The sequence below is a fragment of the Pan troglodytes genome, chromosome 10 (genome assembly GCF_028858775.2).
Source record: "Pan troglodytes isolate AG18354 chromosome 10, NHGRI_mPanTro3-v2.0_pri, whole genome shotgun sequence".
NCBI classification, from domain to species: domain Eukaryota; kingdom Metazoa; phylum Chordata; class Mammalia; order Primates; family Hominidae; genus Pan; species Pan troglodytes.
Genome location: NC_072408.2, coordinates 134,745,108 through 134,764,151, shown reverse-complemented (window position 1 = coordinate 134,764,151; position 19,044 = coordinate 134,745,108). Strand labels below are relative to the sequence as shown.

Below are 19,044 nucleotides of genomic sequence, written 5' to 3'. Positions count from 1 at the left end.
TGCTGTTTTAAATAGGAGCTCAAAAAGTGTGAAAAAATGCTATTACAAAAAAGATGATCCTTTCGTATCACCAGAAGGATAAAAGAAGATGCTAATGGGAAATGATTCCTCATAATATCATTTAACATTTTTGGTTGTTTGGAGACGGAGTCTTGCTCTGTCGCCAGGCTAGAGTGCAGTGGCGTGACCTCAGCTCACTGCAACCTCCGCCTCCCGGGTTCAAGAGATTCTCCTGTCTCAGCCTCCTGAGTAGCTGGGATTACAACCGTGCTCTAATTTTTGTATTTTTAGTAGAGATGAGGTTTCACCATGTTAGCCAGGATGGTCTGGGTCTCTTGACCTCGTGATCTACCCACCTCGGCCTACCAAAGTGCTGGGATTACAGGCGTGAGCCACCGTGCCCAGCCATATTATTTAACATTAAGAGTGATGACACCTAAAATTATCTCACATTCCAGCCAAAGCATGTGTCCTCTGTGCTGACTTTGTCTAACAGTTTCATTTACAGATGAGATAATGAAACCCAAGAAGGGCGTATTGTTTTCCTGAGATTTACCGCAGACAAGGGGCTAGGACACATGTTACCAACCTCTAAGTTTATGGTCATTCTACTTCATCTCATCACCTTTTATCAACACCAATACATTCAGGAGTTCTGAAGTTCCTGGAACACAAACTTCACTGCCTCAACACTACGTGGATTGGAGCACCCACGTCTGGTGTTCTGCAAAGCAATGGGTAGACACTGGTTTAGAAAACACGTATGCTGCCTGCCCCTGTGGTGCGCAAAACTGAATGCCTGATTTGTTAGCAAAACAGATCAAAACAAAATGAATTCCAATGCAAAGCAAATGGCTGAGATTATCTTCAAATAAAATAAAAGCCAACTGATTGCTAAAAATGTTTTTTGTGGGTTCCGATTCACAGTTCTCATTCACTAAAACGACCCTGGCTGGAGATCGAGACCATCCTGGCTAACACGGTGAAACCCTGTCTCTACTAAAAATACAAAAAATAGCCAGGCATGCCAGTACTATACTGCATGTACTACAGGCACGTGCCTATAGCCCCACCTACTCGGGAGGCTGAGGCAGGAGAATCGCTTGAACCCGGGAGGCAGAGGTTTCAGTGAGCCGAGATCACACTGCTGCACTCCAGCCTGGGCGACAGAGTGAGACTCTGTCTCAAAAAAAAAAAAAAAAAAAAAAGACCCTGGTTGTGAATTTGATTCAGTCCCTTCATCATCAGAGTGCATTTTTTCTTTTTTCTGTACATGTTAGCATTTAATTTAACATAAAGTGCAAAGAAATGTTCAGTTGCTTTGTTTCCTCATACAGAAAAAAGACTCATCTTTAAGTTAAGCTTGATTTTTATTCTGTTATATCATTCAACACATTTCCATGAGTCTATTTAAAGATATGGGCTAGCACATGGAATATTAGCATGTGGCCAGACTGTGAACATTTAGTGTGGACCCCAGGACTTCATTTGCAAGTGTAGATTTCATTAGGTTAATAGGAACAGTGACCACACAACAGCAAGGGAGCCTGTCCCCAGGGGGAAGGACGTTCAGAGGAACTATTACAATCAACATTTTCTTACTTTTTTTTTTCCTTCTTGAATTCATAAGTCAAAGTTAAGATTTGCTTAAAATGTCACAGAGTTGAGGCATTTGTTGAGGGTGAAAATAACTCCATTGTCTTAGATGGACAATTTCTGAATGTGTGGAGATGCTCACCAGACACGTTCTTCCTGCCCATTGCACAGACAAAACCAATTCGCTGAGACTATGGTATGGCAGTAAAGAAAGAGTTTAATTGACACTAGACCAGCCATGCAGGGAACAGAGTTATTACTCAAATCAGTCTCCCCGAAGGCTTAGAGGTTAGGATTTTTCAAAGACGCTTTGGCGAGCAGGAGGCTAGAAAATGGGTGCCGTTGATTGGTTGCCTATGAAATCATAGAGGTGTGGAAAATGATCCTTGTATGCTGAGTTTATCCCCAGGTGGGGCCACAGGACCGGTTCAGTCATGACTCGTGAGTCCAGGTGAGGTCAGTTGATTGCCAGAATGCAGAGGTCTGAAAAACATCTCAAGAGACCAATCTTAGGTTCTACAGTAGTGATGTTATCCATAGGAGCAACTGGGGAAGGCTCAAATCTTGTGACCGCTGGCCACATGACTCCTGAGTAGTAAGGATGATAGAAACTGCCTACATTTTAGCAGAATTCAGACTCCTCCCATGATCCTCATCTTGAGGCCTTTCATTAGTTTTTGGTCCCTGAGTAAGGAGGAATTTGTTTTAGGAAGGGACTATTGTCATCCTTGCTCTAAGTTAAACTATAAATTCCTCCAATGGTTAGCTTGGCCTGTGCTCAGGAATGAGTGAAGATAGCTGGCTTGTGAGGCTTGAGGCAAGATGGAGTCAGTCATGCAAGACCTTCTCTCACTACCCTGATTTTTGCAAAGGCAGTTTCAGTGTTTTGCGTGATGTGCCTTCTACTCAACGATCCAGGTTCATTCTTCCACACTTCTAGGCTGAGACATAGGTCCATGTCTGAAGTAGCAAAAGATGGTCCCACCGGGCGGGGTGGCTCACGCCTGTAATCCCAGCACTTTGGGAGGCTGAGATGAGCAGATCACAAGGTCAGGAGATCGAGACCATACTGGCTAACACGGTGAAACCCCGTCTCTACTAAAAATCCAAAAAAAATTAGCTGGGTGTGTTGGCGGGCACCTGTAGTCCCAGCTACTCAGGAGGCTGAGGCAGGAGAATGGCGTGAACCCGGGAGGCGGCGCTTGCAGTGAGCCGAGATTGCGCACTGCACTCCAGCCTGGGGGACAGAGCGAGACACTGTCTCAAAAAAAAAAAAAAAAAAAGAAAAAGATGGTTCCTCTGGCCTTGAATTAGGAGGACAGTAAAAATATTCAGGACCAACAACTGCCACCCCATCAGGCAGAACTCACCACTCACCTGGAACAATTCCATGCAGCTCAAATTCGAAATCAAATCTAGGTTCTTAATGTGCTACTTGGAGCCTGTGCTTGCCCCCGGAGACTTGTTTCTTACCTGCTTTCCCCCTTACACGCTGGCCTGCAAAGAACTGAGGGAAAAAAATCAGTTGTTTGCTGACATTTAAAAATAAAAGGATCTAAGGCCAGGTGTAACGGCCCAAGCCTGTAATCCCAGCACTTTGGAAGGCTGAGGTAGGTGGATTGCTGAGCTCAGGAGTTCAAGACCAGCCTGGGCAACATGGTGAAATCCCCTCTCTACCAAAAATACAAAAAATTAGCCTGGTGTGGTGGGGAGTGCCTGTTCTCAGACACTCAGGAGGCTGAGGTGGGAGCATCACTTGAGCCTGGGAGGCGGAGATTGCAGTGAGCTGAGATCCTACCACTGCACTCCAGCCTGGTTGACGGAGTGAGACTCTGTCTCAAAATAAATAAATAAATAATAAAATATAAAAAATAAAAATTAAGAATTTAAAAAATGAAATTAAAAATAAAAGCATCTGACAGCAAATGACAGATTTCTGGCACTTTCTGGCAAATCTAAGGGATCTACTACCACATTTCTTCAGAGTAACAACCATGGAGCTTTTAGATGGGTGCCTTCATTTCCTGAGGCAGACACAACAAACTTAATGGCCAGAAACAATACAGGTTGATTCTCTCACAGTACAGGAAGCTGAAAGTTTCCCCGGCAGAGTCGCACTCCCTCTGAAGGCTCTAGGGGAGGATCCTCCCTTGCCTGTGCTGCCTCCAGGTCTTCCTGCCTCTGCTGGTGGCAGCTTCACTCTCATCTCCGCCTCTGTCTTCACAGGCCTCCTTCCCTGTGTCTCATATCTTCCGCTCCTTTATTTTATAAGGACACCACTATTTGGATTTAGGGCCCACCCTAAATCAAGGATGGTATGATCTCAAGATCCTTAACTCATTACACCTGCAAAAATCCTAGTTCCAAAATAAGGCTCACAGGTGCCAGGAGTTGGATGTTAGATGTAATTTTGCGGGGACACTATTCACTCCCCTAGTGGGGTCTCCACCTTCCAGCATCTTCCCCATTCCATCTTGTATATGGCCAAATTCTCCTTGCCTATCTCATTCACCCATGCATTAGAGTTTCTAAACCTGATTCCACTGTATCTTCTAGCCCACGGTTTTGAACGGAACTGTCAAAACCAAATTGCACTGGGCAGAGTTAAGGAAGGCTTCATTCAAAGCTACTGCAATACGGTAAAGAGACCAGAACTCAGTTTGAGCACAGCTCCTCTGAAGAAAGTGTGTGTGTGTGTGTGTGTGTGTGTGCGCGCGCGCATGTGAAGACCTGGGGTCAGGGAATTGTAGGCCATCCGTCTTGGTGAATCAGCTTTCCCCAAAGGAAAAGTGAACTTTCTCGTATCTTTACGACAAGAGGGAGTTTTAACATTTGGAGCAAGACTCCCGCTGAAGTTAGGCTCCTTCCCTCCCACAGAGATGGGGAGATAGGGCAGCCCATGTTCCTGGGTGTCTACATTTCAAATGAATGTCTCCCAGGTCCTTGAGAAAGACAGGTCAGGTTGTTAGCACTGGCAGGAGGATTTGGAGCAGATTTGCCTCTCCAAGGGGCAGAGAAAGAGCTGCAAAGGCAAGTCTTCTGAAGTAAATGTTCTAAGAATAGGGAAACCAGGGACCTGGAGGCAGCAAGAAGAGTTAAGCTGAGAGGAATATTAGGGCTGTCTTGGTCTATACCCATGCATCTTACCTGAGTCCTTACATTTATTCAAGCAGTCGATTTTCACTTCCCAATGGCAAGCTCAAGAACTATTATGAGTCTGTTCGTTCACCTGTCGAAGAGGAAAATAAAGTCACTGCTTCGTAGGGTTGATATGAAGAGCAAATGAGACCAACTATTTAAAACACCATGGTGACAGGGGGTCACAAATGACCAGAACACAGCCCTCAAATCTCGGCCGCATTGTTGCCAATGCAGAAAATCTTTCCCATCAAGGTCATGCCGTTTTAGGGGTGGCTCATAACCAATAATAATAATAATCGTGAAACAGCCTTTGCAAAATTATGACTGAGACCTAACTTAATCGACTCTATCTTGCTTCTAACCTCCAAGCTGTTCTTGTTCATTCCTAGGCTTAGGCTGAACCAACCTTGGGAGAAACTTAGTTTATAGTTTAAACAAAGTTTATAGTTTTATATAGTTTAAACGAAGTTTATAGTGTAAACAAAGATGGGAACAGCCCTTTCCCAAAGCAGACCTCCTTCTTGCCTGGGGACTAGATTGCCTTTGTAGGACTAACATTAGCCACAGGATTAGAAATTATGGTTTAGGAGTCATGCAGCTGGAGGCTACAAGATTCTGACCCTCCCTAAGCTGCCCCTAAAATCAGTGCTTGAGGTATTTTGCAGACCCTGCACTTGATGGATCAGCTGGCACCACCCAGATAGATAAACTGGCCCATCTGATCTTGTGACCCCCACCCAGGAACTGACTCAGTGCAAGAAGACAGCCTGGACTCCCTGTGATTTTATCTCTGACCAATCAGCACTCGTGGCTCACTGACTTCCCCCAACCCAGCAAGTTGTCCTTAAAAACTCTACTCCCTGAATGCTCGGGGAGACTGATTTGAGTAATGGTAAAACTCTGGTCTCCCACACAGCTGGCTCTGCATGAATTACTCTTTCTTTGTTGCAATTCCCATCTTGATGAATCCACTCTGTTTAGGCAGAGGGCAAGGTGAACCCCTTGGGTGGTTACCATTGCTGAGGAGTAAATGCCTGACCCGATGGAGCACAGCTCTGACAGGCTATGTGGGCTCCTGAGCACCAACAGAATGGGCTGAGGCCGCCAGGACCACCTCCCAGCTCAACCTCCGTCTCTGCCAGCTTTCTCCCCCTTCTCCCATAGATGTTTATATCAAGGACACTCCCAAATAAATGTCTTGCATGCTAAACTCAAATTTCAGAATCTCCTTCCCCGCAAAAACCAAACTGCAATGTGCACTCAGCACAGAACTTGGAGTGGGACGCCTCTCAGCCACCCATGGTGACTTCCACCACTGCCAGGGCTTCCGCTGCTGTCTCTGTTGACCTCAGCAGCCTTTCCCATGTCAGGCCCTGGGTGAAACCATCCCCCCAGGATTGATAAGAATTGTATACAAGGTTTTGGACAGAAATAGAGTTATGGTTAAGGATGCACCTGGCTGCACTCTGGCTCCTTGCTTGTTGCTAGAAGCCCAGTAGCACCAGGTCCTCACCAGGTGCTTCCCTGTTGTTCCTACAGACAGGATTTAGGACACAGGGTCATGAGACTGTTGAAGGATTGACTTGCATTCCCACTGCTCCTGTCGACAGGACCTCTGACAATCAGCTCATGGGGCTTTTGTTTAAGGATTGCTTAGGATGTTTTTCAGACCACACATTCTAGCAACTAGTGTGTAGACCCCCACAGAAGGATGAGATTGGCATGAGAATACAGCTTCTTCCTCTCCCTGGCCCATGACTTCACCCTGTGCTCCAACCAATCAACAATTTCCACCCTTCAGCCCACTCCAAATCTCTTCAAACCTTAGCCCCGAATTCCTGGCGGAGATGGATTTGAGGTTTCCTCCCATGTCCTCCTTCGGTGGCCTTACGATTAAAGCTCTTTCTCTGCTGCAACCCCATGCCTCCAGGTGTTGATTTGCTGCATATTTTGGATAAGGGACCCATTATGGTTACATGGGGAGGCAGTGCCCCCCACCTTCCTCTTCGCATTCTGCTGCTGAACAGATGCTTCCTACACGACTCCAGATGCATCCTTAACCATAACTCTATTTCTGTCCAAAACCTTGTATACAATTCTTATCAATCCTAGGGGGATGGTTTCACCCAGGGCCTGACATGGGAAAGGCTGCTGAGGTCAACAGAGACAGCAGCGGAAGCCCTGGCAGTGGTGGAAGTCACCATGGGTGGCTGAGAGGCGTCCCACTCCAAGTTCTGTGCTGAGTGCACATTGCAGCACATTGGTAATGTGGGCCCTCCTGTTTCAAGGTCCCCAATTCAGAAGTCTCATTTTCCCAGAGTGTGCTGTCATGGGGCCATGTTCTTCTCTTTGCTCTTGGAGAATAGACAAAGCCACTCAGCCCAGCCACAGCCTCAGAGTCTTGTCCTACCTCCCTCTCCAGCCTCAACTCATTCCAGGCTCCAGTTCAGTATCTGTCTCTAGCCACACTGATTTTCCTTGAGTTTCCTGTGTTTGCTGCTGTCTCTCCTGCCAGCAACATATCGGGGTGAGGCCATAGCTTCTTTATTTATGTCATTTTTTTGTATGTTTCTTATTTGCTTCAATTCGAACATCTTGTCTCAAATGGAATGCAGAAGGAGAGATGAGATTCCTGCTGTCTTCTATTAAAGAAAACATTATGCATAATTGCAAAAATATAGTACAATGCTGCTATCCTCAGAGTAATTTTCTTTTGAAAAATATATTTTTTCATAAAAATATTTTATGTACATTCACCTTTAATTGGTTTGTTTTTGTTATTTTTAAATGAAATAAATATTTTAAATATCTCAATGTTTAATATTGTATTAATGTTATATATTAACATCACAATAATAAATTACATTATTGCAATAATGTATTAAATATAGATGCATCTGAGGCATAGAAACAAAACATCTTTGGGGTCCTCAGTAATTTCTAGAGTGTAAGTCACCAGTGAGAATACCTGAAATGGACAAAACATGACAGATCCTATGAAGCTCAGATGTGGGTGTAGCTCTTTCCATCTCTAGCCTCATTCACCTCTGCCTCCTGCCCCAGTGAATGTCATTCTCCAACAAAGTATTTGAAAAGGTATTTTTCTTTGAAAAAAGTACACAGATGGACGGTTAGCAAAGGAAGAGATGCTCAGCGTCGTTAGCCATTGGGGAAATGCAAATCAAAACCACAGTAAGGTTATACTTCACAACCACTAGGGTGGCTGTAATTAAAAGACAAGTAATAACTAATGTTGACGAGGATGTGGAGAAATGGAAAGCTTCATAATTCCTGGTGAGAATATAAAATAGTGCAACCCCTTTGGAAAACAGTTGGATGTTCTTCAAAAAGCTAAACATAGTTGCTAAATGACGCAGCAATTCCACACGTAGGTATATACTTAAGAAGGATGAAAATGTGTGCACACAAAAGCTTGTACAGGAATTTTCAGAGCAATATAGTCATAATAGTCGTGGAATGAAAACAACCCAAACGTCTCTCCACTTGAATGCATAAACAAACAATGGTCTATCTAGACAATAGCATAGCACTCATCCATTAAAAAAAATGAAGTACTGACTCATGCTACAGCAAGGGTGAACCTTAACAACATTATGGTAAATGAGAGGATCCTGTCCCAAGAGATCATCATATGTTATGTGATTCTATTTGTATGAAACGTCAAGAACAGGCAAAATTATAGAGATGAAATGTAAATTAGTCGTTACTTAGCACCCGGAGGGTGGAGATGGAGGGTGATGGGAGTGGCTGGCAGTGGGCACAGGGTTTCTTCTTGCAGAGTGAAAATGTTCTAAAATCAGATTTTGCTGGTAGCTGTGAACCTAATAAAACCATTTAATTGTACCCTTTAAATGAACGGTTGTGTGGTCTATGAATTATATCCCAATTAATTTGTGAAGTTGCATTTTCAAACATTAGTAACAGTTATGTTTAAAATTGATATTTTGGGAAATTCAGAGAATGTCCTGGTTAAACTTGAAGTTCTTTACCTCAACATAGCTACCCAATAATATGCTACTAATGAAAACTTAAATCCCATTTATAATTTATTCCTCCAGAGGAGAGCAACTTTAGTCAACAACTTCCATTTTGTGGGTGAAATAAAAGCATGAAGCAATTCTCTGTCTTCTTCATCTCAGTGTTTTCAATACCTAAATGTCTAAGACAAGTTCCAAGACAAAATATATAAAACTTACCTTAGATATCATAGTATGGACATCTTGTCAAGTGATCATGTTTAAATGAAATTAAATCCTCTTTCCTTCTCACAGTCTTTGAGTATGCTCAGCGCGTGCCATCATGGGGCCATGTTCTTCCCCTTTGCTCTTGGAGAATAGACAAAGCTACCCAGCCCAGCCACAGCCTCATAATCTTGTTCTACCTCCCTCTCCAGCCTCAAATATTTCCAGGCTCCAGCTCAAGTCATACATCAGGTAAGTGGCATTCTGTAATAGCTGTCTATTTGATACTCAATCCCCTTTACTTCTCAAGCTTAAAATTGCCCGTTCTTTGTTCGGGCAGTGGTGAGGCTAACTCCAGGTGACTGGCAGTCTTACTCCCTTTTTGTCAGGTCGTCTTTAAAGATGAGAGTGATTGTTTGACCTAAGTTAAATTACAAGTCTACATATAAATCACTGTGAGGCATTTCTTGCCAAACTTTTGTTTATGGATAATAGGAGAGATATGGCTGGCATCATCTCTTTCAGATATTTTTGTGTTGATTAGGATGTGATGGCTTGAGATACAGTGGTCATTTTTCAATGATAAGGAAAAAGCCAAAGGATTCCAAAACATTCTCTTGATTCCTCTAAACTGCTGTACTAACTCTTCCAAAACATTCTCTTGATTCCTCTAAACTGCTGTACTAACTCCAGTAACCTCTAGAAATGCTGTCACATGAGGAAAAACAATCTCTAATGTTTAATCCATTATGATTAATTTCACCATTACTTGTAGATGAACTCAATTCTGCTTGATAGAAAATAAATATCATAATGGTCTTCCTATTTCCTATTTTTCCATGGATTATACCTTGTGTGTACATCTGCCTCTTCTACTATATTTAAAGCTATCTAGGGATAGATTCAAATCTTATTCACCTTTATGGTCTTCAGAGTGCAAAGCAGAGAAAATTGCTATAGTATACTTGCAGAGGTGGCCTTAAGAATACCACGAGTTATCCCAAAATGTAATGAAAACAAAACTAAACAAAACAACTTCAAAAGGACTCACTGTGCCTGGTTCTGAGCATCATTAAATCACAAAATACAATCTCTGCCCTCAAGAAGTTCATGGTCTTCTGAGGAGAAAATGAATTTTTCTAATATAATTAATTTTCTGTAAAACATGGCCATTTACAAATAAGTTGTATCATTTCAATGTTTTCAGCTGTAGCTACAGAAAATCCTGGCTCATCAGACTTCTGCAATGAAGGGTCTTATTCTCTCTCTTAGAAAGCCTGAAGATCCAGTGGCAGGGAGTGGGGGTGCTGAGTTGGCAAAGTAAACAGCTCAGCAATGTCAACTTGTCCCAGGTTCCATTCATCTCTCTGCATGGCCATCCTCCTCAGAATGGCTTCTTCCTTAGACTAGTAGTAAGGTAGCACCTGAAATTCCAAGTGCCATCAAATGAGGTAGGAAGCTCCTCATAAAGAAGACAGCAGGTAGCTTCCTACATCTTTTTTTTAGAAGAGCAAAGCTTTTTACTAGAATTCCCCTAGTGAAATTCTCCTTATATCTTGTTCATCTGAGTAAGTTCATAGGTTTACACATTCCTGAACCAATGAGTGCAAGGGAACTAGAATACTCCAGGGTCAAGCAGACCTGTCCCGTCCAAGGCTGTGATGGTGAGAAGTGAATCCCTGGAAAATATTATGGCTTAGCTAGGCAGGCCTGAGCAGGCAGTAGATTCTACGTGTGTGACCAACACTTTTCATGGAAGACGTAACAATTCTAGAGTCAGCCACAAGTTAAGTCATTCATGAACATTTCAGAACATTTGAGCACAAATTATATTGGATCTCTTCAAAAATTACAGAGAAACCCTTTATTTGATATGCCAGACGTGTCCAAGGCTGACCCTTTGATTCTCAGAACACATGTGCATTTGTGTGAGCTGTAATGGAAAAAAATAGAAGAATATTTGATATTTTTAATGCATAAAGCCCTTGGAACTGAAATAGGGATTATTTCAGGAAAATTCAGCTTTCTTCGGAATGTTTATAAACCTCTTTCCAAATTTATTCAACAGAATTTTATTGATTTTACAGTATGTGCCAGGCACATATCTTCATTTCAAAATGGAAACATGAAGACTCACATTGCTAGCCATTTCGTCTACATGGAAAATTTGAAAAATCCATGCCATCTGAAACACCACCTCATCAAATACACAGCTATTTGTCATATTCCTATCATTTGACTTTCAGGAGCATCGACATATTTGAGAAATAGACCTCAGTATGAACAAACATGAGGGGTGAAAACCGAAAATAAAATTCTAAGCCCCTCAACCAACTGGAGGGGCTCCCTCTTGGCCAAGGGGATTCCGAAGAAATCTGCAAAACCAGTTCAGGCCATGGCTGGGAGGTGGTGGGTTGGACATACCTGGTTACACCTTCCTCCCTTTGAAGTTCAGGTACAATTGACCAGCATTAACATTAAAACAGAGATCTCAAGACTGACAGAGCAGACTCTCTGTAACATTAAGTTACCAAATTCCGACCCTATCTGTCATATATCACATGACAGATAGCAGGCTCTGAGGGAAATCAAAGTATTTTACCCCAAAATGTATTTATTTGACATGTTTTAGAATGGCCCTGCACAGTTGTCTCTTGTGAGGGATATTTGCATTCTGTAGCAAATTCTCTTTCTTTACTAGGTCTTTTCCAGAGAGTCCAGAACATTTTAAAGGTCTGGATAGGAAACATTTGCCATCTATTGCCTCAAAGCATAGCTACCTATGAGACTTCATCTACATAATAAGAACCTTGGTCTCCACAACCCCTTATCTTCAGTCAGACACTCTTTTGTATTAATTCCAGATCTTTAGATAATAACTGTTTCAACCAGCTGCCAATCAGGAAATCTTCGAATCCACCTAGGATCCCCAGGTCCCCACTTTGAGTTGTCCTGCCTTTCTGGACCAAACCGATGTAAACCGTACATGTAGTGACTAATGTCTTTTGTCTCCCTAAAATGTATAAAACGAAGCTATACCCCAATCACCTTGGGCACATATTCTCAGGAACTCTTGATACCATGCCTTGAGCCAGCCATGGTCACTCATATTTGGCTCAGAATGAACCTCTTTAAATATCTTACAGAGTTTGACTTTTTCCATCAATAATGGTGAACATACATTTTCCCTGAGAGAGGGGATCTTTTTAAGTAAAGATGTAGTGATTGAAGACCCAGTTTATGGGGAAAACTTGAGTATTTAGAATTTAGGAAATTGAGAAGTATTGATCATACAGAGCTGGAAGGAAGGTTGACAAAGATACTTAACTGCCACTGTCTCAGACAAAATTGCCAGACTATGCCATGTTCGGTTTCCAACAGGGACCTCACCCACACCTAGCACAACTCCAGGGGGCTCCATTTACATAGAATTCATGGGAATGGACTGCTGCAGATGTGAGTGAGGCTGCCCTGGCCCTGCATCTGCACACTTGGCAGCCCTGAGCTCACACCTCTGGACTGGAAATCCTTTAGGTCCCACTCATCTAGAAGCTGTCAGTCACCAGATTGGCTGTCTCTCCTGGTTAGACCCTTTTACAGCCATTCCAGAGAGGGCCTCCCTGACCAAGACCCCACTCTAGAGTTCCTCTGCCCTCGTGTTGAAATGCTCACCCTCTAACCTGAAGTTAAGCTTTCTTTCTGCTACATTAGAACACTCCTGTCCTTTTGTGAGCAGGTAGTGGAAATGAGCTTGGTGTTCCAGGAGCAGGCACTTAGTCGGTGGCTTCAACTACAAACTGAATTGCTGATTCTTTTCGTAGTCCGCCTCCACCTCCTCATCTCTTGAATTTCATTAGATCCACATTTCGCTCTGTTCTAACTGAGGTCATTTCTAGAATTTTGAGAAATTTCTAGAAAATACATAGGGTTATCTTTCATTCTGGTTTGAAAAAGTAGAGGAAAGGAAAGTCTGAACTCATTCTGTCTCACAATGTAGTTCAGTGGAAAATGCATTATTTCAGAGGCTGGGTCCCCTTGCCCTTCTCTGGGTGCCTGGAGAGAGCTCACAATAACATAGGCAATTTCTATTGCATCTCCTGCCAAAGAGGAACAACTCTAGGCAAGACTGTGGTTGTCTCTATTTAAATTTTTACTAAAATATTTATTCAAATTTAATTTAAATGCAAATGAGTCCCTTTCCACTTGGCTTCTGGATATCCATGAAGGCAGCATATTGTTAGCAGGACCTGGAATTTCTGGTTGGACAATGAATAATTCCAGACTTAAACAGGATCTGCCCAGAGATTTCTCTTCTCACAGGCCTGATCCATCTGATCACTTTCTCAGAACACAATGATGCGGCATCTAATGCACCATTATCTTCGTGACAGCTCAGTACTCCATGTCAAACCACCAAATCTAACGTGTGTCTTTCTCATTTAACCCCTGATTGTGTCCTGTGGACTCCATACGTGGTGCTTCTGGACACACAAGGGAAAGGCATGCTTCCATAGTTACCTATTTCAGTTAGGTCTTTCCAAATATTGGTTACATTTTCTGTTCTTCAAGCGATAAAACAATAATATAATAAATAGTAGCAGATTCGTAGAAGCAGGCTTTCTGAGCCAGCAGTAAGGAGGGCGTAGTGGCATGCTTAGATGAGCCTTTGTGTGGCTGTTGACCAGTGGAAGTTGTCAGTCGTGTGTAATAAATTGCACCTCTTCTCAGTAACCCCCATGCTCAGTTCCCATCCCAACAAATCTAGCGGGACATAAATGTCTTCATTTATTACTTAATTTTTCAAAATAATAGAAACAAAATATTTAAAAATAAATATTTGTAATAAATACAATAACATAAGCACATAGTTTAACGATTTAAAAATATATTGTGGAATATCTGCCCATTTAAAAAAAAATCTGATTTCCTCACTTTCTAAAACCAACAATAAAGTATTTAAAAATGTTTCAGGCGTTTCCCAATAAGACAGCATACAGCCAAATCGCAGCCCAAAACTTACTTGCTCCTAATTTCATGAATTGCGGAGACAAACAAAAATAGTAAGTTTTTGAATATACTGAGCTTTTGTTTAGTGCCAAGTGATTCGCCCACATTATTTTATCCTAATCTAATTACACTGTACAATATGTTCAACGCCTCTTTTACAGATGAGGAAATTGAATAGTTAGGAGGTAACATGAATTGTATGAATTTATTTATTTATTTTGAGACAGAGTCTCGCTCTCTTGCCCATGCTGGAGTGCAGTGGCGCAATCTCATCTTACTGCAACCTCCACCTCCCAGGTTCAAGCAATTCTAGTGCCTCAGCCACCCAAGTAGCTGGGATTACACGTGTGCACCACCATGCCCAGCTAATTTTTGTATTTTCAGTAAAGATGGGGTTTCCCCATGTTGGCCAGGCTGGTCTTGAACTCCCAGCCTCAAGTGGTTTGCCTGCCTCAGCTTCCTAAAGTCCTGGGATTACAGGCATGAGCCACCATGACCTGCTGAATTTAGAAAGATATTAAGTAGTACAAGAGCTGATGTTTGAACTTAGGGCACTTCAACCTCAGAGGCTGTAATCTTAGCACCCCTCTACTAAGTCCCTAAAACAAGGTTAGCCCTTGATAAAGAAAGGACTGAGATGAGAGTTCTTTGGTGCCCTCATGAAACAAAATCTAGTTCATGAGATGGGGAGTTAAAGGAGGGCAGGAGACCAATGTTTGGCTTCTTCTTCTCCTAATTAAAAGGCTCCTCGGGAGGCTGAGGTGGGCGGATCACCTGAGGTCGGGAGTTCAAGACCAGCCTGACCAACATGGAGAAACCCCATCTCTACTAAAAATTTAACCGAGCATGGTGGCACATACCTGTAATCCCAGCTACTCGGGAGGCTGAGGCAGGAGAATGGCTTGAACCCGGGAGGCGGAGGTTGCAGTGAGCCGAGATTGCACCATTGCACTCCGGCCTGGGCAACAAGAGCAAAACTCCGTCTAAAAAAAAAAAAAAAGGCTTCTCAATGTGGGATTCGGTGAACCACTAGCGTAATTGTTCTGTGTATTTATTTGACAAGTGCCATAATTGTTTTCTTTTAGTGTTTATGACTAAATCATGAAACACTGTATACTTAAATGTATTCCGGAAAAAAAACATTCAAAATATGCTATTAGGATATTCAATAAAATATTTAAATATTCGCAATATTTAGAAAAAGAATATGTACATTCTTCTGACTGCTCTGAAAGTTGATTTTCCATGTTGATCATGACAATGAAGTGGTTTGGAGAGTCCTCTGGCTGAAGGCAATTTAGAAACTTCATCCTGAACTGCATGCTATTTGCAGATGTTAATGAGTGGATTGTTGTTTTGGGTTATAATTATAATTTCTGGGAATATGGCCAGAAATGGAATGCAGTGCTGAAGGTTGGCCTTTTCCTCCTCTGGACCCTCCTTCATAAATTGGTTTATTGGAAATATTTCTAAAGCAAAATAGAGACAAAAGGGTAGGGGTATAGTATTCACAAACTAGTGAGATAAATCTTGGATGACTTACATGTAAACATTGATGCGTCAGCTTGATGACCTCTGTAGTCTCTGGATATTCTCAGGTAGCCTTTGTAGGGAGAGAATACAATTCTTAATACTAAGACCTGACCGTATATTCTTGCTAATTTCTCTTCTTTCCTCATTGAACACCAGGATGGCTTTTCTATGCAGATAACTTGACACACAGAGCCCAACTTTGGTCCTGAATTCTGAGAACCACAGTTCAGAATAGACGCTAAAACGTTTCAATGTTAGCAGCCTTCCCCTATGACTTTATGAAGTGCAGCCCTACAGGAGAACTCAGGAAGACACATCTTCCATCTGTCACCTTCTGACTGTTGATCCTGTGAGTTCACAGGCCAGGGGGATGCTGGTGAGGACCCTTTTCACTGGGACCCCCAGGAGTTCCTGACAGAGACAGACTTGGAGACACCAGTAGTCTGGTGAGAAAGGGGCTTAATGTCATGAAGTATTAAAAAATCTAATATATTCAAAAATTTACGAGTGAATATTTTGGAAGGAAACTTCAAGAAATGTAGAAGAGAGGGAGAAGAAAGAATCTCTGAAAGTCACCTCTTTGGGTGGAATTTTCTCATTTCTATATTTGTGGTCACCATTGTATACTGGTAACAAGATTTCTTGCCATAAAAGTTTCTCAGATGGTGAAATTATTTACAATATGGATACATTTATTTCTTCCTGTGTGCCTTTGTTTGTTTAAACATTATTTTTGAGTACTTAATGTGAGTCAGTCTTACTCTAGATACCAGTATTGTGGAGTTGATCAAGACAGAGAGGACTCTCATCCCCTATTACTTAATTTTTCAATAGGATCAAAATAAAATACTTTTAAATAGATGTTTATAATAAATATAATGACATAAACACATAGTCTGGAGATTTAAAAAATATAATAGACTATCTGCCCATAAAAAATATAGCTGATTTCTCTACTGCCTAAAATCAACAATAAAGCATATCCAAAATGTCCCAAGACTCTAAAAAGAGTTATATTTTTGTGAAAGGAGACAGGCAGTAGATATATAGACGATGATATAATTTTAGGTAGTGATAACTGCTATAAAAATAAAACTGGATGATATAATAGAAGATAATTAGGGAATTAGGGCTAGCTTAGATAAGGCTCTAAGGAAAATTCATGCACTTCATTTATTAAACACAGATATAGTCCAATTTTCTCCTTCTTGTATCAGATTCATTATATATTCTCAGTAGTTTTCTAGGAATTTGGCTATTACCTGAATTTTTTTCTTTAAAAATAATATTGTTTATATTATAAATTTCTTATTTTAAATGTGCATAGGATCTTTAATGATGCCCTATCTTCATTGTCAATATTTGCAATTTATTCATTCTCTTACTTTCCTTCATCAGTCTTCCTAGATTCAAATCAATTTCATTAGTCTTCTCAATGAAATACCTTTTGCATTTGATGATTTTTTCTATTGTATATTTCGTTTCTATTTCACATATTTCTGTCCTTATTTTCTTCCTTCAGTATTTTCTACTTTTAAGAGAAGTTACTTTCTGCGACTTGCTGGTTTTTGAAAATAACATCATGGCATGAATATTTAGTTCATTGATTATGGTATCTTTCTTTTTTTCTGGATGAATATTTTCATTCAAAGCTATTATTCCACTCTCTGCATCCATTGTGCATTTATTCCTGGGTTAGGGCCCAAGTAGAGGCTAAAGAAAATAGAATATGAAGAAGTAGAACACCTTTGTTGCTCCGTAGGACCTCTCTGTCTGGCAGTGGACACAGGGCTTGTGAGTCCTGCATAATGAGATCATATACGATGGACTGCCCTGAGGATCAGACAGATACTTCACTCACATTTCCATGGCTCTTGAAGGAGAACTTCCAACTTGATGGATTTTATTACTGCCCTGGATTTGACAGGTCCCCTCTTGGTGGGGAATCGAAAAGGAGCATTTCCTGCCTTTCCTAAGTCCCTCCACAGTCTATGGGCCCTATGCTCACACAGACCCCCATAGAAACCCACCCACAGTCTGCACTCCCCCGTTCCCAGCTGCACAGACAGATCAACATGCAGAAACAGATGCACACAATGATGCCAAACTCAGGTTCCAACCACGTATCAAGAAAGATGAGAAATTCTGAAATAGTATCCTGAATCTGCTATGCATGGGTTTTTCAAAAGAAATAATACTTTTTTTTCACAATTATTGAAATCTTTTATTTGCTTTAAGACTTTAGAAGCTTTGAGAGGTGAGGAAGAAAGATTCTTGGAGGTAGATTATCTTTGAAAAATCAATTGTGCTATTACCTCTATTCCCTCCAAAGGGAGAGAAAGTGCCCATCTTCTTATCCCAAACCCCCCAAAGGAAGAGGATCCAACAGGGCGGGCTATTTGTAGGCATTAAGATGCAACCCCTATGACTGGGGGAGATGGTGGCCTGAGTATGATTTTCCAGGGCAGTGAAAGGGAGATGTGCCTATAAAAGCTTAGCTCTGGGGAGCAGCCCTGGGCTTTCAGATTTTCCCAAGACCAGAGACACAGGTATGTTTTATCTCTAAGCAAGGCAAGTGATACAATCTACAAAGACATTGGCACAAAAGTTGAAGGCATTTTAATTTTTAGCATCAAAGAATAAAATAAAACAAAGTGAAGAGCACATGAAAAGAATAGTCACCTTTTCTTTGGAAATGAAGCTGATGAGAATATCAGAAGGAACATGCATTGCTCAGTAAGTTGTTTTCTTGCCAAGGTTCCTAATCATCTCAACAAATCATAGTTCTATTAATTTGAAATTGATGTAAAGTTGGAGGAAGAATCAGGCCTAGGAATACGTGTGTGTGTGTTCACTTTTTCTTATAAAGTGAACAGAAAGCCTCCAGAAAGATACAGCTCAGCAGGACATCCCAGGTGATTGCTTATGTAAAAATTCTAATCCAACTTGTATTAGGCCATTCTTGCATTGCTATAAAGAAATACCCAAGATTGGGTAATTTATAAAGAAAAGAGGTTTAATTGTCTCACGCTTCTGCAGGCTGTACAGGAAGCATAGCTCTGGCATTAGCATCTGCAGAGGCCTCAGGACGCTTGCAATCATGGCAGAAGGTGAAGTGGGAGCAGGGTTTTACATGGTGAAAGCAGGAGCAAGAGAGAGTTGGCAGGGGGAGGTGCCATACACTTTTAAATGAGCAGATCTCCTGAGAACTCACTATCATGAAAACAGCACCAAGCCATGAGGGATCCACACCCATGACCCAAAAACCTCCCACCAGGCCCCACCTCTAGCACTGAGGATTACAATTCAACATGAGATCTGGGTGGGGACGAACATCCAAAATATCTCACAATTATTATATACTGGGTCAAGTACAGTATATGAGGTTTACCAAGAGAAGTTTGGCTAAAAGTCTCAATATCTCACTAGATAAATATCTCAGGCTTCAAGGGGTAGTGCGTTGAAAAGAAAAGCCTTGTTAAGATATAATTCAGTCTCTACTGAAAATACAAAAACTAGCTGGGCGTGGTGGTGCCCGCCTATAATCCCAGCTACTTGGGAGGCT

General features: G+C 41.6%; 2 long non-coding RNA genes across 6 annotated transcripts in view; one reads left to right on the top strand and one right to left on the bottom strand.

Moving 5' to 3' along the window:
• LOC112205021 (uncharacterized) overlaps positions 1–19,044 on the top strand; it is a 207,468-nt gene that overhangs the window by 34,471 nt on the left and 153,953 nt on the right. For 3 of the 4 annotated variants that reach the window (XR_010148181.1, XR_010148178.1, XR_010148180.1), the window contains one exon: positions 9,030–9,191. This is a non-coding gene — a long non-coding RNA (uncharacterized LOC112205021). Of the gene's footprint in view, positions 1–9,029; positions 10,882–19,044 lie in introns of those variants that run through there. The other variant, XR_008538599.2, reaches the window with a different exon arrangement.
• LOC100609891 (uncharacterized) overlaps positions 1–19,044 on the bottom strand; it is a 44,859-nt gene that overhangs the window by 10,468 nt on the left and 15,347 nt on the right. For both annotated transcript variants that reach the window (XR_001708403.4, XR_128560.7), the window contains exons 2-3: positions 15,490–15,549; positions 4,744–4,825 (exon numbers count right to left, since the gene is read on the bottom strand). This is a non-coding gene — a long non-coding RNA (uncharacterized LOC100609891). The remainder of the gene's footprint in view (positions 1–4,743; positions 4,826–15,489; positions 15,550–19,044) is intronic.